General features: G+C 36.8%; 1 pseudogene; it reads left to right on the top strand.

Annotated features, from left to right (window-relative positions):
• The first annotated feature begins 2,050 nt into the window (after positions 1–2,050).
• Positions 2,051–25,688, top strand: part of LOC122650969 — a 28,901-nt pseudogene continuing 5,263 nt past the window's right edge.

Raw genomic sequence — 25,688 nt, forward strand, 5'->3', positions numbered from 1 at the left:
TGGTGGAATCGGCTCCGATCTTTGACGACCATCTCTATCAAAAAAATCATCCAAATGATCTTTATGGCAGAGTGACAATCAACTCACACCCTTAAGTTCTTCACTGCGTAGTGTAATCCCTTATTTCTTTTCCAAGCAAAATTTTATGCAGAAACAAACAGAGCCTTAATGTGTTTTTCAATTGGTCCCTTTTGACCCATAAATTTGATGGTCAGAACTCTTGGAATGGTGAACATCTTTGAAATTTAAATGGATGACATGACCTAGAGATCATGCTTGATCAAGATTGGTGATGATTAATTACATTTCACCTACAAACAGAGACAGAAAAACAAGTGTAAATAGCGGGTCGGTGGGTCCTAGTTGTTTAATGTTGGTCTCTGATTTTCCCAGTATTGAAAGAGATCCTCTTTCAAGCCCAACCAAACCAATTACGTGAAACTACTAACATGCCGCATGGGTTTTTGAATCCAATCCAATGGTCTACGAGTTAAGTCGACATGACTTGGGGTGTATATATAGAAAATGATGAGAGATTTCCCCCTTCCTGCTCCGATCAGTCATCGAACCACTCTTCTAGAGCTTCCCTTGTTATAGGAATCATCTTTTGTCTACGATCATGAAGTGGGAAGAAGATGAAGCTTACCTTCCTTGAAATTTCCATGCCCAAGACTTGTAAGTCATTGTCCTTAGCTACAACTTACAAAGAAGACTTGGAAGTCATGTATCAGAAATTTTTTTTTTTTTTTAAGAGGGGATTGGGGATAGGAAAAAAAAATTAGATACTCTCTCTCTCTTTCTCTCTCTTTTTCTCTCTTTCAAGTAGTTCTGAAAAACTACACAAATATTATCCTTGACTTTGACTTGAGCCTCAAGATCAGTCAATGGCAGTGGAAGTCATTCGGCTGTTATGAGCGTTAAATTAGGTCAGCCTAATATGAGCTAAGTTTAAGGGCTTAATTTAACGCGTTTCATCAGTTCTTATGCTTTTCACGTATCAATGAGATACCTAATTCCGACTTGCTTGAAAAAACAAAACATGGTTTTGGATGGAAATAGGGATGGGCAGAAGTGGCCAACCGGTCTTTTAGGTGTAGATCAATTTGACATCATCAATAAAATCCTGGTACTGAATACTGATCTGATCGGTGGCCACACCCAGTACAGAACGACCTCCATATTCCGATCACAATACATCAAATTCTAGTTTGGCTTCTGATGATGTACATGGATTGGCAGGAAAAAGGAGAGTACTTATAAACAATTAAGTAATAAGGATAATTAAGTATTGGAAACTGATAGAGAGAAAATATTATTAACGAAGGAAGAAATAATAAGTGCAATATACAATGATATTATTACATATCTGAAAAATAGAGACAATTAAAGAAATAAGAGACAAAGTTCAACAATTCATGAAGCATGGTGGGGGGTCATTGTATTTAATTAGCCAAATTAAGGCTGATTGGAAGAAGAAGAAGAAGCCTAACCCACCACGTTGGTAGGTTGGGTTCCAGTCCACCCTCCAGGTTTGAAAATAATTCAATGATAAGATATATATATATACTAAGAATTGATACAATACTGAAGGTCCAAATTAATTATACAAAGTTAACTCCCACACATAGGTGTTGATGTGATGGTTGGTGCAAATGCTCCCTTATTTAAACCTTCATTTAGTGCCGTTAATATGCAGAAGTAATAGAGGTGCGAGAAGATTAATTACTCTTCCTTATTGTAAGTGTTTCTTCATACTTGCTTTCTCGGCAGCATGGAATGGTCTTTGGTGAAGAAGTGGTTGTGGGTTTCTTTGCTGGTGTTATTGTTATTTCAAATTCATGGGTGTTTGGGGTGCTTGGAAGAGGAGAGGATTGCTCTCTTAGAAATTAAGGGTGTTCTAGATTGGAGTCAAGGTGCTCAAGATTATGTCAAAGAGAATGATTGTTGTGTTTGGGAGCCAGCACTCATCAAGTGTAATGCAACCACGGGACGAGTCATTCAACTCTCACTCAGTCTTATGAGTAGGGGATATATATATGAAAATGGTACGATGACTTTCCTAAATGGCACGGATTACCTAAATGTCACCTTGTTTTCTGCCTTTAAAGAATTGCAACACCTCGACTTATCTTCGAACTCATTTGATGGTTGGATAGAAGATGAAGGTACTTTCAATCTCTCTATCTTTAACAACAACTGCTACAACCTGCTTCATTCATTCCTAATTGCTGATTTTTTTTTTCTTCTTTTTTATTGGGTACTTTCTTCCTTGTTAAATTATTCTATTAACTAAGTGGTGGTGGAATGCATATATACTATAGACTTAAATTGAAATGACATTAAGCAAAAGAATGCCTAATTAAGCACTACTCCAAGCACTTGACCAATATCTATCTATCATCTTTCAGGGTTTGAAAGACTGGTTGGATTGAGGAAGCTGGAGATCCTTGACCTAAGTGATAATTTCTTCAACAACACCATCCTTCCATCTCTGGGTGCTCTCACCTCCCTTAGGACTCTATCTCTTGCTATGAATAGGTTGGAAGGATCATCCCATTGGGAAGGTGTGCTGGCTTTTATAGTTGATTAATGTTAGTATTATATATTATGTATGTATTGTTACACTCATGTGCTTCCCTTTCTTAATTTGATGCAGAACTAGCTAATTTGCATAACTTGCAATCGTTGGATTTGAGTTATAACTCAATTGATGCCTCCTTGCAAACAATCCAATGTAAGACTTAATGCACATATATTATTATTATATATACGATTAGATTGGAATATTCTTCTGTTTCTCTCTGTTTTATGATATTGTTTGTTATAAGTAAAACTTAGTCCGGCCCTACTCCTCAGTCTTGCATACCGAGCTAGACTACCTGCCCTGTTGCATCAAACCCAAAGGGAAACATAGGGAAACAACAGAAAGGAAGTTCTCTATTAATGAAAGAAGAAATGAGTGCAACATACAACCATATGAGAAATATCTGAAACAGAGAGCCGAAGAGCCAGATTACTACATTACTTCTCAAGCTCAGAATTCTCAGAGGAAAGTGTGGGAGGATCATTGTTTAATTATTCACTTTATTTCTTCAAGTTGAAGAGTCAAACCATCATCATAAAGTCATCCACTATAACATTCTTGTAGTCACAGTAGTCTTTCAAGATAGAATCACCAACAAGGTTTTAAAACCTGGAACTAGACATGGGATCGGCCTCCATCTATTCCATTTTCGAAATGTCACCATGTTTTCTTCCTTTAAGAAACTGCAACATTGACTTTTCTGATTAGTCGCCAAATGACCAATCATAAGCTTTAATTCGATGCCTATTGATAATGGATAAGGTTACCACTGTCAACAGAATTATGGGGGTGGGGGTGGGGGAGAGGGAAGGAGAAAGGAACACAGTAATAAAGTAGGGAGATAAAATTTCCACAATAGATCACATACTTATTGAGATCAAATGCACAGCCTTGCCTCAAAGGAAAAAAAAAAAATGGTTGTCTTACCCTTTGAATAATTGAATAAACGAACATTCCATTGACCATTTTTCTGTATCTAGCAGGTTTCAAAAGATTTGGTGAATTACAAAGTCTGGAAGTCCTTGACCTAAGCGAAAACCACTTCAATAGCAGCATTCTTCAATCTTTGGGTACTCTTAAATCCCTTGGGAAATTGTCACTTTCTTCCAACTATCTTGATGGATCTTCACATTTTAAAGGTACATTACTTCTAGTACTTCTACCATCCAGGTACTTTTCCTTCTTTTTTCAAGTAAATAACTGTTAAAGGCATATTAATCAAAATCAATTGAGGGTATGCCCTCTGTAGACCAAAGAATGCATTGACATTATTTCCCTGCACAAGTAGCAGTCATTGGATCTTATTAGTTTTAATTCGTCACTCAATGCCTCATCAAGAGAAGTCCAAGGTAACAATGAGTTGGACGATTTGGCTAATGTGCTTTTTTCAACAAGGATTTGATCAGGCCTTCAGTAATCTGTATTGAGATATTTATTGTCTTCATTTTCTTATGCAGACTTGTGTCAATTGAAGCGCCTTCATGAGTTAGATCTTAGTTGGAATAATTTTGAAGGGATTCTTCCTCCATGTCTCAATAATTTAACAGATCTCAGGAAATTAGATCTATCCCATAACCAATTTAAAGGAAATAACCCCTCATCTTTTATCTCCAGCCTTACATCCCTTGTCAACATTTCTTTGAGCTATAATGATTTTGATGGCGTGTTCCCATTCATCTCCTTTGCCAACAATTCCAATCTGGAAGTGATTGACCTTCGTTGTGCTGGAAACAAATTAAAGGTGGAAACTGAATATCCTTCCTGGGTTCCTCCTTTCCAATTGAAGGTGCTCTTGTTATCAAACAACAACCTTAACAATGTTGTTCCAAGATTTCTCAGTAACCAACACAACTTGAGACAAGTTGATCTCTCCAGTAACAACTTGAATGGTATGTTCCCCAATTGGTTGCTAGAGAACAATATAATGTTAAAAGTTCTAATACTGAGAAATAATTCATTGAGTGGTCATTTTGTCCTACCATCCAATATCCATCAGGCTGCATACAAGATAGACATTTCAAGCAATGGCATTGGTGGACTGCTTCAAGCAAACATCGGTAAGATGTTCCCAAATGTGTGGTACTTGAATCTATCACAAAATTACTTTGAGGGTCACATTCCTTCATCCATAGCTGACATGAAAATGTTGTCATTTTTAGATCTGTCCAATAATAATTTCTCAGGAAAAATTCCAGTAGGGATTGCCACAGCTTGCAATAACTTGGTTGTTTTAAGACTTTCGAATAACAGATTGCATGGTCAAATACTTCCTCTGTATTCTAACTGGACACAATTGATTTCATTACGTTTGGACAACAACTTGTTCTCCGGAAATATCATGACTGGATTGTCCAAATGTTCTGGATTAGAAATTCTGGATATTGGAAACAACCAGATAACAGGAAGAATACCTAATTGGATTGGTAACTTCACAGAGCTGAGTGCACTCATCATGCAGGGTAATACTTTACAAGGAAACATCCCAGTTGAGTTTTGTAACCTTCAGCAAGTCTACTTCCTTGACCTTTCCCACAATTTACTCTCGGGTTCAATACCATCATCAATATTGAACTCAACAAGGTTACAATATCTACACTTGCAAGGGAATAGGTTCACAAGGATTCCACCACCACCACCGACTGCACTACTTTTCAATGTTTCATCATCTCTTTTGACATTGGACATCAAAGATAATGAATTATATGGTGTTATCCCAAAATGGATTGGTTCCCTTTCTAATTTGAGAGTTCTTCTCTTGAAGCAAAATCATTTCAATGGTCCAATACCGAATTGCTTCTGCCAATTGGCATTGATAAACATAATGGATCTATCCCATAATGCCCTTTCTGGATCAATACCACGATGTCTGAATAACATATCTTTTGGGAGGATAGTAGCCCTAGATCTTGCATTTGTACAAACTGTTAATTCCTATGAATCTTTAGCTGATCCCAATGAAGATTCAAACCTCTCCTTTGATGAGTACAGTGGCCAGGAAATTGGTAAATCAGAGGAAGTTGATTTCGTTACGAAGAGTATATCTTATTCCTACAAGGGTGAAATCCTTAATTTTGTGTCTGGGTTGGATTTATCCTGCAACAACTTGAGCGATGACATCCCATCTGAAATAGGAGATTTAGATAGAATGTTTGCATTAAACTTGTCACACAATCAGCTTACTGGACCCATTCCAAGAACCTTGTCAAACCTAACCCAAATAGAGAGTTTGGACCTTTCCTACAACAAGCTGAGTGGGGAAATCCCTTCAGAATTGTCCATTCTATACTCATTGGGGGTCTTCACCGTGGCATACAACAACTTATCTGGGAAGACACCAGAGATGGAGGCACAGTTTGCGACATTCACAAGCACAAGTTATGAAGGCAACCCATTCCTTTGTGGTCCACCTTTACCAAGAAAATGTTCATCCAATTCGGAATCAACAAACACATCAGCAACAACACCACCTTCAATCGACATGGGCGTTTTCTTGGCAAGTTTTGTTGGTTCATATGTCATGTTCTTCTTGGGAATTGCAGCAGTTCTATACATCAATCCTTATTGGCGAAGAATGTGGTTTCGTTTCATTGAACAATGTATCGATTCATGTCACGAATTTGTCTGTGATACCTACTGGTACATTAAGCTAGTTATCCGTAGATGTACTGTAACTCCCTTCCTGCTTCTCCCTCTTGTTTTCTTTGCACAATCTTAACTGAATAAGAGTTGGTAAACCCCATGTAATAATAACCTGTGGGAATGGATGTCATCTTGGATCCAATATCTAATTCTCTACATGGATAGAAGATAGAAAATAAATTTATGTGTTGGTCCATCTTCAATTCCTTTTAACCTTGGCTTGTGAATTGTAATTAGCTTCCCACTACTTCCAGGGAGCTATTGTGCAGAAAGAAATATATTCCCCCCTCCCCCCACTACTACTTCCTGGGATCTTTTGACATCTATATATTCCATGTATGAAATGTTGTTGAGGGGATTGGCAAATTCAAATGGCATCACCAAGAAAAGAATTCATAGTGACTATGATGATGGGTCAGGTCATAATTAAATTCTGTATTGACGACCGAGACTCACATTTGATGACAATCAGACCACACTATATTCATTATCATAAGTGCCGGTAATCCACGCACATCGACCATGATCATATATATGACTGCAGATTGCAACATATTAAAAACCAGCCATTCAATTTCAGACTTCTGGAAATGTGGATACCGGTAAGATCGCAGAGATATTGATCTTCTCCTTGGAATAAGATTTATGTAATGATCTTATTGTGATCTTAATTAGGTAATGGCAACCCCTTAGTTTCTTTAAATTTTATGTAGAATTTGTAGTAGTTGGGAATTTACCTTTACCCATTTGAGTCGGTACATTGGATTGTGTTGGTACTCAACAAGAGGAATGCTCTGTCATCAAGGAGCTGAACCTTGACACACAAACACCATACATTCCATTACGAACATGAAAATAAGGGAAATCCTTGAGAAAATGTGGGGCTAAGTAACATTTTGCCCCCTCTCAAGGCAAACTATAGGGTGCAATGCTGTTCTGCCACTCTAGGGATTGCTGGATTGGCCTCAATGCTGGTGCAGGGTTACACAACCAGGCAGCGATGTCTTGCCCTTTTAAATTTTCTTTGCTTAGCACCCATCACAACCTTGCAATCACGATGATGACGTGCCACGTGGGTTTTTTTTAATCCAATCCAATGGTCTACAAGTTAAGTCTATATGAAATGGGTATATAGAAAAGGAGAAGGGTCTTTCCCTTCCTGCTCGATCAGAGTCAGCTAAACAACTCTTGTCTTTGCTTTTTCTTCATCGTGGGCGGTCTAACTCTAAAGACTTTGAGAGAGTTTCTTTTGTTATTGGAAGCATCTGTTGTCTACGATAATGAAGTGGGAAAATCCCCTGAAATTTCCATGCCGCAGACTTTTACATAACGTGTACAAGTAATTAACTCCGCTCTTATTAAGACACGTGTTATTATCCTATTAGTCAGTGATATTTTGACTCATAAGTCATGAAAAGAGAGAATGAAAATCTTTTTTGGTAGAAAAAAATGAAACTTGCTTTCATGACGCAGTCTCGCAGACTTGGAAGTCATTGTCCTTTTTACCAAAAAAAAAAAAAAAGTCATTGCCCTTATCTTCCCATTAATGTTATAGCCATTCCCCTCCAAAACAATGAGCTAACTACTTCCATAAAATTTCCACACGTCAAAGACTTGGAAGTCATGAAGAGAGAAGATGAAGCTTGCTTTCATGAAATTTCCATGGGACTCAATTTCTCTTCAATCATGAGGAAGAGAGAATCATTTCATCAAGAAGATCTTAGATATTTTTCATCTTATACTATAGGGGGTGGGAGTTAATGATGACATAGAAATCTAATCACAGGGTCAAATTAGTAGTGGTGAAGGGTTCGTTCTCCATAGTTGAAGGAAAAGCAGTTAGGGATGTAAACGGATCGGATTCGGCTTGGATAGTGTTATATCCGCATCTGCATCCGTTTAGTTTTTTAGATGGATTTGGATAGTGCTAAATGGATACGAACATGGATACGGATCGGATATTTTATCCGTTTACATGTAAATATAGTTTTTCGGATAGTTATAGTCTATCTATATCTGCATCAATTTAGCTTTCGGACGGATTCAGATAGTGTTAAACGGATATGAACACAGATACGGAAATAGATTTCGGCTATTCATTTACACCCCTATGAGCAGTAAAGAAAGACCCAACTGCAATAAAAAGAGAGAGAGAGTAAATATATCTAGGGTAGACCATGTGAAAATGAGATGTAAGAAAGTAAAATACTTAAGCTATAAAGTCACGCTTAATCATGAATTAATGTCTCTCACTATAAAGAGAGAGAGAGAAAGAGAGCTTTCCTCCACCCATAGAGAACGGTTCACCACCCATCCTAGGGTTTTAGCAGTTTCAAAAATACCCTCTCGATACCTCCATGGCAAATGTATTCCCTTTCACCGTGGGTGGAGGGAAACTCGGTCCAAAGAAGAAAAAAATGTAAATATGATTAACATAACTAGGATACACCCTGTGAAAAGGAGATGCAAGAAAAAAAAAAAATACTTAAGCCATAAAGTCACTCTAAAACATGAATTAGTGTATCTCTCAAGAGGGAGAGAGAGAGAGAGAGTTTTCCTCTACCCATAGAGGATGGTTCACTTCCGATACCTTCTCCCATCTATCACACACCCACGGCGAATGTATTCCCATTCATTGTGGGTGAAGCGAAACTCAGTCCAAAAAAGGAAAAATATACATCCGATTAAATTGGAATCATTTGTTTTCTATAGAATCGGTTCGTGCCGATGTCAATTCAAATCGGTTGAAATGGACTGGTCACGAAACAAAATTGATGGGAATCAACTAGATCAATCATCACCGATTTCGATATGAATCCAAGAATTAACCAATTGAATTTCACAATTTAGGGATATGAAAATTCACTTTCCAGGATCCTATCATGGATTTAGTGCACGCTATTGGATCAGACAAGTATAGATCAGCCTAGATGTGGAGCCTTTGATTTTCCTAACAAAATTGGGGTTTTGGACAGTTTTACCCCTATTTCATATCGTTCCCCATCCATATGGGAACAATCAGGTATTGGGATCAATGGTTAACGATACCAATTCGGATCACCCAACATGTTGATCCGACACCACCGATACCTCAAACTATGATTAAGAATGGATAGGATTGGCCAACCGATCTTTTAGGTGTGGTGGACACAATCACTAATGGCCACACCCCAGTAGATGAACAGGCATTGGCAGGAAAAGGAGAGAGTACTAAACAATTAAGTATGAATGTACGAAGAAATAAGTGCAATTAGCTTGGCTTGTGAATTGTAATTAGCTTCTCACTACTTCCTTGGTGAGGGGATTGGCAAATTCAAATGGCATCACCAAGAATTCATAGTGACTATGATGAGTTATAATTAAATTCTGTATTGACGACAGAGACTCGCATTTGATGACAATCAGACCACACTATATTCATTATCATAAGTGCCGGTAATCCACGCACATCGTCCATGATCATATATGACTGCAGATTGCAACATATTAAAAACCAGCCATTCAATTTCAGTCTTCTGAAAATGTGGATACCAGTAAGATCGCAGAGATATTGATCTTCTCCTTGGAATAAGATTTATGTATGGATCTTATTGTGATCTTAATTAGGTAATGGCAACCCCTTAGTTTCTTTAAATTTTATGTAGAATTTGTAGTAGTTGGGAATTTACCTTTACCCATTTGAGTCTGTATACATAGGATTGTGGTACTCACCAAATGGAATAGAGGAATGCTTTGTCATCAAGGAGCTGAACGTCGACACACAAACACCATACATTGCATCACGAGCATGAAAATAAGGAAAATCCTTGAGAAAATGTCGGGCTAAGTAACATTTTGCCCCTTCTCAAGGCAAACAAACTATAGGGTGCAATGTTGTTCTATCACTCTAGGGATTGCCGGATTGGCTTCAATGTTGGTGTAGGGGTTACACGACTAGGCTGCAACGATGTCTTGCCCTTTTAAATTTTCTTTGCTTAGCACCCATCACAACCCCGCCATCACGATGATGACGTGCCACGTTGGTTTTTTTTTTTTTTTTTTAATCCAATCCAATGGTCTACAAGTTAAGTCTATGTGACATGGGTATATAGAAAAGGAGAAGGATCCTTCCTTTCCTGCTCGATCAGAGTCAGCTAAACCAGTTTTGTCTTTGCTTTGCTCTTTCTTCCACGTGGGCCGTCTAAACTCTAAAGACTTTGAGAGAGTTTCTTTTGTTATCGGAATTATCTGGTGTCTACTAAGATAATGAAGTGGGAAGAATAAGCTTAATTCTGTGAAATTTCCATGCCGAAGATTTTTACATGACGTGTACAAGTAATTAACTCCGCTCTTATTGAGACACGCGTTATTATTCTATTAATCGGTGATATTTTGACTCATAAGTCATGAAAAGAGAAAGTTAAATTTATTTATTTTGGTAGGAAAAAAATGAAACTTACTTTCATCAAATTTAAATGCGTCCAAGACTTCGAAGTCATTGCCCTTGTTTTCCCGTTAATGTTACAAATAAGGACAGCCAAGCCATTCCCCTCCAAAAGAATGAGCTAACTACTTTCATAAAATTTGCACACGTCGAAGACTTGGAAGTCATGAAGAGAGAAGATGAAGCTTACTTCCATGAAATTTCTATGAGACTCAAATTTTCTTCAATCATTAGGAAGAGAGAATAATTTCACCAAGGAGATCTCAGATATTTTTCATTCTATACAATAGGGGGTGGAGTTAAAGATGACATAGAAATAGGGATATAAATGGATATTCGTAAATTCGTATTCGATCCGCGTTCGTATCCGTTTAGGAGAATCTGAATCCGTCTGAAATTAATCGGATACGAATATGATAATCCCCCTATCCGATCGATTATTATCCGATTCGTTTAGTAGTCCGATGGTAATAAAATATCTGAAATATAACTCTATGTTTATCTATCCTTTTAAGTTACCTTATTGGATTTTGTTATCTTATTTTTATAAATTTATCAGTTAAGATAATGTGATTCTTTTTCTAGCTTTGCTATTGGTTTATATATATTGTTTTATGTAATGTGATACATGGAATTACATAGGTAAGGGAATAAAAGACAAAGAAGAGTAAAAGAAAGGGCAGTTACTGAACTCTCATGTCTCAACCCTAACTCTCATCTTAAAAACGGTAAATATGTCAACGGATAGTCGAAAAATCATATTCGATCCGTATTCATATCTATTTAGGAGAAGCTTTATTAAAAAAATCACTATCCGAAAATTATCCGAATCCATCCGAAAATAGATAAGATATTATCCAAATTCGTCCGAATATAATCGGATACGAATATGATAATGCCACTATCCGACCGAATTTAATCCGTTTACATCCCTACATAGAAATCTAATCATAGGGTCAAATTAGTCGTGGTGAAGGGTTCTTTCTCCATGGTTGAAAGAAGAGCAATGAAAAAAGACCCAACAGACAGAGAGAGAGAGAGAGAGAGAGTGTGTGTGTGTGTGTGTGTGTGTGTTGACCCTGTGTGTGTGTTGACCCTGTGAAAAGGAGATGCCAGAGTAAAAATACTTAAGCCATAAAGTCACTCTTAAACATCAATTAGTGTATCCCATTACTAGAGAGAGAGAGTTTCCCTCCACCTATAGAGGATGGTTCAACATCCATCCTAGGGTTTTAACGTGTTTCAAAAATACCCTCCCGATACCTTCTCCCATCTATCACACAGCTTCTCCCATCTATCACACACCCACGATGAATGTATTCCCATTCATCATGTATGAAGGGAAACTCGATCCAAAAAAGGAAAAATATATATCCGATTAAATTGGAATCATTTGTTTTCTATAGAATCGATTAGTGTCGATGTCAATTCAAATCCGTTGAAATGGACAGGAATCAGATGAAAAACGAAACAAAATTGAATGGAATCAACTAGATCAGTCATCACCGATTTCAATATGAATCCAACAATTAATCAATTGAATTACACAATTTTTAAAACATTGGAATATGAAATTCACTTTCTAGGATCCTATCATGGATTTAGTGCATGGTATCGGATCAGGTATCAATACCTCAAAAACTGATATGATACAAGGATAGTTCATTCTGGATGGAACAATTTTGCCTTTGATTTACCTAATAAAATTGGGGTTTTGACAGTTTTACCTCTATTTCATATCTATCGTTCCACCCATATTGGGATTAGTGGTTAGTGATTACCAATTCAGATCATCCAATATGTTGATTTGACACCACCGATACTTCAAAGGTCAAACTATGATAAGAATGGATAGGGTGGTCACTTTACCCCATGTGTCTGGGCACAGCCTGCGCCTCCGACGTAGAAAACATTCTCCCTAAATATTACTCAAGGTCACGTCCATAGTAATCATATAATAGCTTAGCTTCCGTACGAACTACGTCTTTGATGTAATGGTCGGTGCTTTACCAAAAAAAAAAAGATGTAATGGTTGGTGCAAATGCTCCCTTATTTAAACCTTCATTTAATGCCGTTAATATGCAGAAGTAATTGAGGTGGGAGAAGATTAGTCTTCCAAGTCTCTCAGGCTTTCTCATCATGGAATGGTGTTTGGTGAAGAAGTGGTTGTGGGTTTCTTTGCTGATGTTATTTGTATTTCGAATTCATCATGGGTGTTTGGGGTGCTTGGAAGAGGAGAGGATTGCACTCTTAGAAATTAAGGGTTTTCTAGATTGGAGTCAAGGTGTTCAAGATTATGTCAAAGAGAGTGATTGTTGTGATTGGGAGCCAGAAGTTATCAAGTGTAATGCAACCACAGGACGAGTCATTCAACTATCACTCAATTTTATGAGTAGGGGATATAGATATGAAAATGGTAAGTTGACTTACCTAAATGTCACGGATTACCTAAATGTCACCTTGTTTTCTGCCTTTAAAGATCTGCAACACCTCGACTTATCTTCAAACTCGTTTGATGGTTGGATAGAAAATGAAGGTACTTTCAATCTCTATATCTTTAATAACAACTGCTACAACTTGCTTCATTCATTCCTTGTTGCTGGTTTTTTTATTTTCTTTCTTCCCTCTAAATTATTATATTAACCAAGTGGAGGTGGAATGCATGAAATGAAATTAAGCAAAAGAATGCCTATTTAAGCACTACTCCAATCACTTGACCAATATCTATCTATCTATCATCTTTCAGGGTTTGAAAGATTGGTTGGATTGAGGAAACTGGAGGTCCTTGACCTAACTGATAATCGCTTCAACAACACCATCCTTCCATCTCTGGGTGTTCTCACCTCCCTTAGGACTCTATCTCTTGCTGCGAATCGTTTGGATGGATCATCCCATTGGGAAGGTGTGCTGCTGGCTTTATATTTTGATTAATAGTAATATTATATAAATTATGTATGTGTTGTTACACACTTACACTCATGTGCTTCCCTTTCTTAATTTGATGCAGAACTAGCTAATTTGCATAACTTGCAATCATTGGATTTGAGTTATAACTCAATTGAAGCCTCATTCCAAACAATCCAGGGTAAGATTTACTGCACATATATTATTATATATACGATTAGATTGGAATATTCTTCTGTTTCTCTCTGTTTTATGATATTGCTTGCTATAGGTAAAACTTAGCCCCTACTCCTCAGTCTTGCATACCGAGCTAGACTACCTGCCCTGTTGCATCAAACCCAAACGGAAACATGGGGAAACAACAGAAAGGAAATTTTATTAATGAAAGAAGAAATGAGTGCAACATACAACCAACCATATGAGAAATATCTGAAACAGGGAGCCATAGAGCCAGATTATAACTTCATTACTTTTTTCGAGCTCAGAGTTAACTCAGGAAAGTGTGGGAGGGAGGGTCATTGTTTAATTATTCACTTTATTTCTTCAAGTTGAAGACACAAACCATCATCATACATACAGTCATCCACTATAACATTCTTGTAGTCACATTAGTCTTTCACGATAATTCATCGAAATGATCACCAATGAGGTTTTTAAACCTGAAATCAGACATGGGATCGGCTTCCATCTATTCCATTTCGAAATTTCACCATGTTTTCTGCCTTTAAGAAACTGCAACATCTCGACTTATTTGATTAGTCACCAAATGACCAATCATAAGCTTTTTATTCAATGCCTAATTGATAATGGATGAGATTATCACTGTCAAAACAGAATTAGGGGGGGGGGGGGGGAACAGGGGAACAAAGTAACAAAGTAGGGAGATAAAATTGCCCCAATAGATCATATACTTATTGAGATCAAAAGCACAGCCTTGCTTGAAAGGAAAGAAAAATGGTTTTCCTACCCTTTGAATAAACAAACATTCCATTGATCATTTTTCTGTATCTAGCAGGTTTCAAAAGATTTGGTGAATTACAAAGTCTGGAAGTCCTAGACCTAAGCGAAAACCAATTCAATAGCAGCATTCTACAGTCTTTGGATCTGAGTCATAATTCATTGGATGGAAAACTCCAAGGTAAGATTAAATTGATAGAATCTGGTGGCTTTGGCTAACATGGTTTTCAATTGTTCCCTTTTGGCCATAAATTACATGTTTGAGTCACTTTTGAGTATATGGGTTGTTGTACCTTTATTAGGCCTTCATAAATCTATATGTGGATGATTCACTTCGTTTTCTTATGCAGGCTTGTGTCAATTGAAGAGCCTTCATGAGTTGGATCTTAGTTGGAATAATTTTGAAGGGATTCTTCCCCCATGTCTCAATAATTTAACCACTCTTAGGGACTTAGATCTATCACATAACCAATTTAAAGGAAATATCCCCTTATCTCTCATATCCAGCCTTGCATCCCTTGTCAACATTTCTTTGAGGTATAATGATTTTGATGGCCTGTTCCCTTTCATCTCCTTTGCCAACAATTCCAATCTGGAAGTGATTGACCTTCATTGTGCTGGAGACAAATTAAAGGTGGAAACTGACTATCCTTCCTGGGTTCCTCCTTTCCAATTGAAGGTGCTCTTGTTACCAAACAACAACCTTAACAATGTTGTTCCAAGATTTCTCAGTAACCAACACAACTTGAGACAAGTTGATCTCTCCAGTAACAACTTGAATGGAATGTTCCCCAATTGGTTGGTAGAGAATAATATAATGTTAAAAGTTCTAATACTGAGAAATAATTCATTGAGTGGTCATTTTGTCCTACCATCCAATATCCATCAGGCTGCATACAAGATAGACATTTCAAGCAATGGCATTGGTGGACTGCTTCAAGCAAACTTCGGTAAGATGTTCCCAGATGTATGGTACTTGAATCTATCACATAATTACTTTGAGGGTCTCATTCCTTCATCCATAGCTGACATGGAAATATTGACATATTTAGATCTGGCCAATAATAATTTCTCAGGAGAAATTCCATTGCAGATGGCCAAAGCTTGCAATAACCTAAATGTTTTAAGACTTTCGAATAATAGATTGCATGGTCAAATACTTCCTCCGTATTCTAACTGGACACAATTGACTTCATTACGTTTGGACAACAACTTGTTCTCCGGAAATGTCTTGACTGGATTGTCCAAATGCTTTGGATTACAAATTCTGGATATTGGAAACAACCAGATAACAGGAAGAATACCTAATTGGATTGGTAACTTGACAGAGCTGAGTGCACTCATCATGCAGGGTAATACTTTACAAGGAAACATCCCAGTTGAGTTTTGTAACCTTCAGCAAGTCTACTTCCTTGACCTTTCCCACAATTTACTTTCAGGTTCAATACCATCAATATTGAACTCAACAAGTTTACAATATCTACACCTGCAAGGGAATAGGTTAACAAGGACTCCACCACCACCACCACCGACTGCACTACTTTTCAATGGTTCATCTTCTCTTTTGACATTGGACATCAAAGATAATGAATTCTATGGTGTTATCCCAGAGTGGATCGGTGGCCTTTCTGATTTGAGACTTCTTCTCTTGAAACAAAATCATTTCAATGGTCCAATACCGAATTGCTTCTGCCAATTGACATTGATAAACATTATGGATCTATCCCATAATGCCCTTTCTGGATCAATACCACGATGTTTGAATAACATATCTTTTGGGAGGATAGTAGACCTAGATCTTGCATTTGTACAAACTGTTAATGGCTATGCATTTACCTCTGATCCCAATGAAGATTTAAACCTCCTTTTTGATGACAACAATGACCCGGAACTTGGTAAATCAGAGGAAGTTGATTTCGTTACGAAGAGTATTTCTTATTCCTACAAGGGTGAAGTCCTTAATTTTGTGTCTGGTTTGGATTTATCCTGCAACAGCTTAAGCGATGACATCCCATCTGAGATAGGAGATTTAAATAGAATGTTTGCATTAAACTTGTCACACAATCAGCTAACTGGACCCATTCCAAGAACCTTGTCAAACCTAACCCAAATAGAGAGTTTGGATCTTTCCTACAACAAGCTGAGTGGGGAAATCCCTTCAGAATTGTCCATACTATACTCATTGGCGGTCTTCACTGTGGCACACAACAACTTATCTGGAAAGACACCAGAGATGAAGTCACAGTTTTCGACGTTCAATAGCACAAGTTATGAAGGCAACCCATTCCTTTGTGGTCCACCTTTACCAAGAAACTGTTCTTCCAATTCGGAATCAACAAACACATCAGCAACAACACCACCTTCAATCGACATGGGCGTTTTCTTGGCAAGTTTTGCTGGTTCATATGTCATGTTCTTCTTGGGAATTGCAGCAGTTCTATACATCAATCCTTATTGGCGAAGAATGTGGTTTCGTTTCATTGAACAATGTATCGATTCATGTCACGAATTTGTCTTGGATACCTGGTACAAGCTAGTAATCCGTTGATGTACTTTAACTCCCTTCCTGCTTCTTCCTCTGTTTTCTTTGCACAATCTTAACTGAATAAGAGTTAGTAAACCCCATGTAATAATAACCTGTGGGAATGGATGTCATCTGGGATCCAATATCTAATTCTCTACATGAATGGAAGATAGAAAATAAATTAAAGGATGATAGATGGCCTTTCCTTTTGTTAGGTGATGCTTCAAATGATCCTTCCATGATCTATCTAGTGCCTATGATGGGTCCTATATTATTCTGTTTTAAACTTGGGATGAAGGTTGACTTTGATGGTGGTGTAGTCTCCTTGACTTCATGTTGCAGAATTTGCCATTGAGGGAGATGTTTGGCCTTATAGAGGTGAGCAAGACCCACTGCAACTAAAAATGATTTAGGCTTTAAAGCTTACATAGCCACTGTAATGGAATCTTTTAAACCACTAACAAAGCAATTTACTTCTTGTTTAGCTGGCATCTTCTCTGACCAATTGAGTTTGGAATCTCTCATATAGGCTTAGTTTGTTTCAGCTTTGTAAGATCTTTGAAGAAGCTGTTGTAATTGGTAGGCCCATAGTGTGAGTGCATCCTCCCTTCAAAGCTTTCCAGGTAACTGTTGGATTTATTTGTCCATCAAACCCAATTCAAATAATTTAAGTAAATATTGATTTTCATTAATTTAATTTGGACAATTGGTTGTCCTAAGGTTAGTTGCTTGTCTTTTTTTTTTGGTTAAATGATCATTTGTATTAAGAAAAAATAAAATAAAATTACAACCTAGGCAAAAACCATAAAAACAAACTGAAACAGAATGCGAGGTTGAGACTCCCATCTACGGCAAAGCCATCAGCAGGAGAGACAACCCACCAAGAAAAATTAAAAAGTAATCCAATAACGATATCTCCTCACAGCGTCAACCTTCAGCTCTCTAATGATAAAAGGGGGGGAAAAGAGAATTTTTATCCTCTCCTGTTACTGCACGGTGCAGTAATGCATCGTGCGACGGCTGCAGAGGCCATGTGCACCATGTGGGGCCTGCTGTGCCACATGGCCTCTGTAGCGTCGTACGATGCAGTACTGCACCGTGTAGTAACAGGAGGTGATAAAGATCCGGGGAAAAGGTTGCATGACAAATGAAGCACTTCTCTTTGTTGTTTTCGATTGATAATCCGTAATCAGATTAGCCTCTCTGTAGTAGTGAGTGATTTTCCACTCAATGGACACCAAGAAGTCCTGAATAAAGAGCCAATCTTGGTGCACACACCAGTGAATAGACTTATTAGAATAGACATTGGTCACCACTGCTGCTGAATCGTATTCCACCCACAACTTTTGGACTCCCAAATCCTTGGCCAAATTCAGACCATGCATCAAGGCTAAAAATCCTGCTTCAAAATTTGTACGCTGGCCAACAAAAGTTCCAAATGAGTAAATAACTCTAGCGTTACAAATGTGAGTATTCATATTTGTAACTAAGGACAAAACTGGTATTATGTTCATATGATTGTCACATTGAGTATTTTCGCAATGAGATTCCAAATTACAAATGTGAGTATTCATATTGTATGTGTATTGAACAAGATCACTTGAGAATCTTTGTATGGATTATTGTCAGATATTTGAGAAACAAGACTCACTGCAATGGTACATTTTGCTCTCCGAACCCGAGAGGTCCTTACTGTTGTGGTCAAATATTATGTGTTTTGGTGTACCAATATTTGATGCCTCCCTAGCTATATATTGGTTAGTTGGATTCAAAATATTTGTTTGTGAATGTAGAGCTAGATGTTCAATAAGAAATCTATTACCCAAATAAGGTGAATAATTTGAGAAAGATACATGATTGTGATTGGAAGAAATTCTATGATCAATTGCATATTTTGTAAATAGTTTGCAAAAGATTTAAAATATTAATATTATTATTGGGATTTTCTTCTTGACACCATCTTAGGGTGTCAAATAATTTGTAACCTTACTTTTTTACTATTTTAGTATAACACTTTTTTTTTCAATGAGGGTAAAACCTGTCATTTCATATTTGTACTCGAAAAATGTACAAAATAGTGACATCTTTTGATAATGACATAATGATAAGTTACTTTCAAATTATTTTGAAAACTTTGTTTCAGTCCTGACCTAAAGAACTTTTGAGAATAAAACAAAAGGCAAACAAAAGATGTCAAGTTCTAAATATACTTTTAGAAGTGTCATTTAGATAGTCCCTTTATTGATAATTATATTTGACAAGTGTTTTATGTCCAATCAACAATCAAGATTCTCTGAATAATCTATTTCGACGAACTAGAGTAGTGACAGTAATTAATTCCATATCCTAAGGTTTGTCACTCACTATTGTTCAGTAGAGGGACTAAAATGCAATAAAACTATTTATTTGGGGGTTTATTATTTGTATCCATCTAAAGGTGCACTTATGAGTAAATATATTATTTATTAAGATTGAGTTAGATTCTTAAGTAAATAGTTCAAGTTTGACTCACATAAGGCTACCTTGATAGAATCACTTAATAGAATTCCACCACTTGGAATATAGATTTATCACATAAATTAGTATTTGGTATCCTATAATTAACACCAATAAGGGAAGGGGAAGTAGTAGTGGTCAACCAGAACAAAAGAGAAGTTTTAATTTTGATATCTTTTGCGATTTATCCAGTTAATCTCCTCCACTTATCATCTTCTTTCGTCTTCTTCTACTCCATCTATTGGTGAGTTAGGATTTTGAACCAGAGAGAGTGAAAGAAACATCCTACGTATTCTTTTCTACATCAAGTGTTAATTAAGGAATATGAGGAGTCTCCAGTTCAAGTGTTGTATTCCTTTGGAGATATCATTTAGTTCTTCCAAATTTAGATTTGGACAAGATTAGCTTGCAAACATTAGGTCAAAGTGATAATTTACTTAAGTATATCCTCACACATTCAAGGTAACAATGAGTAAGTATGATTTTCCCACCTCATCTTTTAACCTTAATTTTCCATACAAAGGGAGAAGACTAAGCTTGCTTCCATGAAATTTCTGTGTTGAAGATTTGGAAGTCCTGAAAAGAGAACATGAAGTTTACTTTCATGAAATTTAAATGCGTCAAAGAATTGGAAGCATGGATTTAGTAATTGGTATCAAAATGGTATCAGTCTCAGTTGATACCGATCCGATATTGATATGGAACGACTAATATTAGTTTAGATCAGGCAATTTTGCCCCTCTTTTTCATTAAAAATTGAATTTTTTACATTTTTTACCCTTAGTTTGATATCAATTCCTGATCAGAGATTGGCTAAGATTCACCAAGTGGAACAGAGGAATGCTCTGTCATCAAGGAGCTAAACGTCGACACACAAACACCATACATTGCATCACGAACATGAAAATAAGGGAAATCCTTGAGAAAATGTGGGGCTAAGTAACATTTTGCCCCTCTCAAGGCAAATAAACTATAGGGTGCAATGTTGTTCTGCCACTCTAGGGATTGCCGGATTAGCCTCATTGCTGGTGCAGGGGTTACACGATCAGGCAGCGATGTCTTGCCCTTATAAATTTTCTTTGCTTAGCACCCATCACAACCCCGCAATCACGTTGATGACGTGCCACGTGGGTTTTTTTTTAATCCAATCCAATGGTCTACAAGTTAAGTCATGGGTATATAGAAAAGGAGAAGGGTCTTTCCCTTCCTGCTCCATCAGTCAGCTAAACAACTCTTGTCTTTGCTTTGCTCTTTCTTCCTCGTGGGCCGTCTAACTCTAAAGACTTTGAGAGAGTTTCTTTTGTTATTGGGACCATCTGTTGTCTACGATAATGAAGTGGGAAGAATAAGTTTAGTTCCGTGAAATTTCCATGCCTAAGACTTTACATGACGTGTACAAGTAATTAACTCTGCTCTTATTGGGACACGTGTTATTATCTTATTAGTCGGTGATATTTTGACTCATAAGTTATGAAAGAGAAAATGAAATTTTTTTTTTTTGAGTTCGGTTCCTTTGCACGTACTATCAGGTGAACGTACATGTGAGAGCCAATCACATTTTAATTTTGTTTTCATATAAACCCCTCCTCCCATTGTAAATGGCAAAAATAGAACAAGTAGTTGGCTCTCATATGCATGTTCGCCTGTTGGTACATGCAAATGATCCATTCTCTTTTTTGTTTTTTTGGTAGAAAAAAAATAAAACTTATTTTCATGAAATTTAAACGCGTCGAGGACTTGGAAGTCATTGCCCTTATCTTCCCATTAATGTTACAAATAAGGACAGCCAAGCCATTCTCCTCCAAAAGAATGAGCTAACTACTTCCATAAAATTTCCACACGTCGAAGACTTGGAAGTCATGAAGATTGAAGATGAAGCTTACTTTCATGGAATTTCCAAGGGACCTAATTTCTCTTCTCTTCTATCATGAGGAAGAAGAGATAATCATTTCACCAAGGAGATCTCAGATATTTTCCATCCCATACAATAAGGGTGGGAGTGAAGGATGACATAGAAATCTAATCACAGGGTCAAATTAGCAATGGTGAAGGGTTCGTTCTCCATGGTTGAAGGAAGAGCAGTTAGGGATGTAAACGGATCGGATTCGGCTTGGATAGTGCTATATCCGCATCTGCATCCGTTTAGTTTTTAGACCGATTCAGATAGTGCTAAACGGATACGAACACTGATACGGATCGGATATTTTATCCGTTTACATGTAAATATAGCTTTTCAGATTGTTATAGCCTATCTGTATCTGCATCCGTTTAGCTTTCGGACGGATTCGGATAGTGTTAAACAGATACGAACACGGATACGGAAACATATTTCGGCTATACATTTACACCCCTATGAGCAATGAAGAAAGACCCAACTGCTATAAAAAGAGAAAGAGAGAGATAGAGAGTAAATATATCTAGGGTAGATCATGTGAAAATGAGATGTAAGAAAGTAAAATACTTAAGCTATAAAGTCACGCTTAATCATGAATTAGTGTCTCTCACTATAAAGAGTGAGAGAAAGAGAGCTTTCCTCACCCATAGAGGACGGTTCACCACCCATCCTAGGGTTTTAGCAGTTTCAAAAATACCCTCACGATACCTCCACGGCAAATGTATTCCCTTTCACCGTGGGTGGAGGGAAACTCGGTCCAAAGAAGAAAAAATGTAAATATGATTAATATAACTAGGATAGACCCTGTGAAAAGGAGATGCAAGAAAAAAATATATATACTTAAGCCATAAAGTCACTCTTAAACATGAATTAGTGTATCTCTCAAGAGAGAGAGAGAGAGAGAGAGTTTTCCCCTACCCATAGAGGCTGGTTCACTTCCGATACCTTCTCCCATCTATCACACACCCACGACGAATGTATTCCCATTCATTGTGGGTGAAGCAAAACTCAGTCCAAAAAAGGAAAAATATATTCATCCGATTAAATTGGAATCATCTGTTTTCTATAGAATCGGTTAGTGCTGATGTCAATTCAAATCGATTGAAATGGACTGGAATCAGCTGAAAAACGAAACAAAATTGATGGGAATCAACTAGATCAGTCATCACCGATTTCGATATGAATCCAAGAATTAACCAATTGAATTACACAATTTAGGGATATGAAAATTCACTTTCCAGGATCCTATCATGGATTTAGTGCATACTATTGGATTAGACAAGTATAGATCAGCCTAGATGTGGAGCCTTTGATTTTCCTAACAAAATTGGGGTTTTGACAATTTTACCCCTATTTCATATCGTTCCCCACCCATATGGGAACAATCAGGTATTGGGATCAATCATCAATGGTCAACAATACCAATTCGAATCACCCAATATGTTGATCCGACACCACCGATACCTCAAACTATGATAAGAATGGATAGGATTGGCCAACCAATCTTTTAGGTGTGGTGGACACAATCAATAATGGCCACACCCCAGTAGATGAACAGGCATTGGCAGGAAAAAGAGAGAGTACTAAACAATTAAGTATGAATGTACGAAGAAATAAGTGCAATACACAAAAGAGCAAGAGCAATAATTTGTAATTATACCATTAATATTGGTTATACATTCCAGTGACACCTAGTTGGACCAAGAAACCTAACCCACCACGTTGATTGGTCAGGTTCAGTCAAACCTCCAGGTTTGGAAATAATTGAATAGTAACATATATAAATGGGCTGATGTTCTCTGTGCCGTAGCGCAACCTGCGCCCAGATACATGGGCTTGCCATTCAGGGGGGCAAGGTGGTCATTTCACTCACTCCCATGTGTCTTGGCGCAGCCTGCTCGCCGGCACAGAAAACATTCTCCCTAAATATTACTGAAGGTCACGTCCATAGTAATCATATAGTAGCTTAGCTCCCGTACAAACTACGTCTTTGATGGAAAAAAAATTTGCTGCTACGCCCATAGCAGGAATGTTCCTGCTACAAGGCTAGCAGCCAAGGAAATAGAATAATTCACTTCCCTTTTGGGTTCATAAATACCCCCTTAGGTTTTGATATTTTCTAAAATACCCCTTAAGATCCCATTTCCTTGAACTTGTTATATTAAAATAGTAAAAAAAGTAAGGTTACAAATTATTTGACACCCTAAGATGGTGTTTATTATTTGATACCAAAAAAAAAAGTGTACCAATATTTGATGCCTCCCTAGCTATATATTGGTTAGTTGGATTCATAATATTTGTTTGTGAATGTAGAGCTAGATGCTCAATAAGAAATCTACTTCCCAAATAGGGTGAATAATTTGAAAAAGATACATGATTGTGATTGAAAGAAAGTCTATGATCAATTGCATATTTTGTAAATAGTTTGCAAAAGATTTAAAATATTAATTTTATTATTGGGATTTTCTTATTGACTCCATCTTAGGGTGTCAAATAATTTGTAACCTTATTTTTTTACTATTTTAGTATAATATATATTTTTTTAAATAGCGTAAATCCTGTCATTTCATATATGTACTCGAAAAATGTGCAAAACAGTGACATCTTTTGATAATGATATAATGATAAGTCACTTTAAAATTATTTTGAAAATGTCTATTTTACTCTTGACTTAAAGAACTTTTAAGAATAAAACAAAGGGCAAACAAAAGATGTCAAGTTCTAAATATACTTTTAGAAGTGTCATTTAGACAGTTCCTTTATTGATAATTACATTTGACAAGTGTTTTATGTCCAACCAACAATCAAGATTCTCTGAATAATCTATTTCGACGAACTAGAGTAGTGACAATAATTAATTCCATATCCTAAGGCTTGTCACTCACTATTGTTAAGTGGAGGGCCTAAAAAATGCAACAAAACTATTTATTTGGGGGTTTATTATTTATATCCATCTAAAGGTGCACTTATGAGTAAATATATTATTTATTAAGATTGAGTTAGATTCTTAAGTAAATAGTTCAAGTTTGACTCACATACGACGACCTTGGTAGAATCACTTAATAGAATTCCACCACTTAGAATATAAATTTATCTCATAAATTAGTATTTAGTATCATATAATAAACACCAATAAGGGAAGGGGAAGTAGTAGTGGTCAACCATAACAAAAGAGAAGTTTTAATTTTGATATCTTCTGCGATTTATCCGGTTAATCTACACCAATAAGAGAAGGGGAAGTAGCAGTGGTCAACCATAACAAAAGAGAAGTTTTAATTTTGATATCTTCTGCGATTTATCCGGTTAATCTCCTCCACTCATCATCTTCTCTCGTCTTCTTCTTCTCCATCTTTTGGCGAGTTAGGATTTTGAACCAGAGAAAGTGAAAGAAACATCCTACATATTCTTTTCTACATCAAGTGTTAATTAAGGAATATGAGGAGTCTCCAGTTCAAGTGTTGTATCCCTTCGGAGATATCATTTAGGTCTTCCAAATTTAGATTTGGACAAGATTAGCTTGCAAACATTGGGTCTAAGTGATAATTTACTTAGGTATATCCTCACACATTCAAGGTAACAATGAGTAAGTATGATTTTCCCACCTCACTTTTAACCTTACTTTTCCATACAAAGGGAGAAGACTAAGCTTGCTTCCATGAAATTTCTGTGCTGAAGATTTGGAAGTCCTGAAAAGAGAACATGAAGTTTACTTCCATGAAATTTAAATGCGTCAAAGAATTGGAAGCATGGATTTAGTAATCGGTATCAAAAATGGTATCAGTCTCAGTTGATACCGATCCGATATTGATATCGAACGACTAATATCAGTTTGGATCAGGCAATTTTGCCCCTACTTTTCATTAAAAATTGAATTTTTTACATTTTTTACCCTTAATTTGATATCAATTCCTGATTCAAGATTGGCTAAGATTCGATATTGGCCTTTGCCAATATTGATATGGATCGGCCAATCCAATACCAATTCTTAGAACCATGTTTTGAAGTCATTAACTTCTCATTAATATTATAATTTACAAATTAGTGCACCCAAATCATTTCACTCCAAAAGAATGAGCATACTTCCATGAAATTTCCACGTGTCAAAGACTTAGAAGACAGGAAAAGAAAAGATGAAGTTTACTTTTGTGAAATTTCCGTGTCTCCAAAGAATTTTTTTTTTTTTTGGGTAATAATGCCTGAAAGACTTGGAAGTCATGAAAAGAGAAAAATTCTTAACCTATGAAAGTCACTCTTAATGATGGAATTA

This window comes from Telopea speciosissima, chromosome 2, assembly GCF_018873765.1.
Source record: "Telopea speciosissima isolate NSW1024214 ecotype Mountain lineage chromosome 2, Tspe_v1, whole genome shotgun sequence".
NCBI classification, from domain to species: Eukaryota; Viridiplantae; Streptophyta; class Magnoliopsida; order Proteales; family Proteaceae; genus Telopea; species Telopea speciosissima.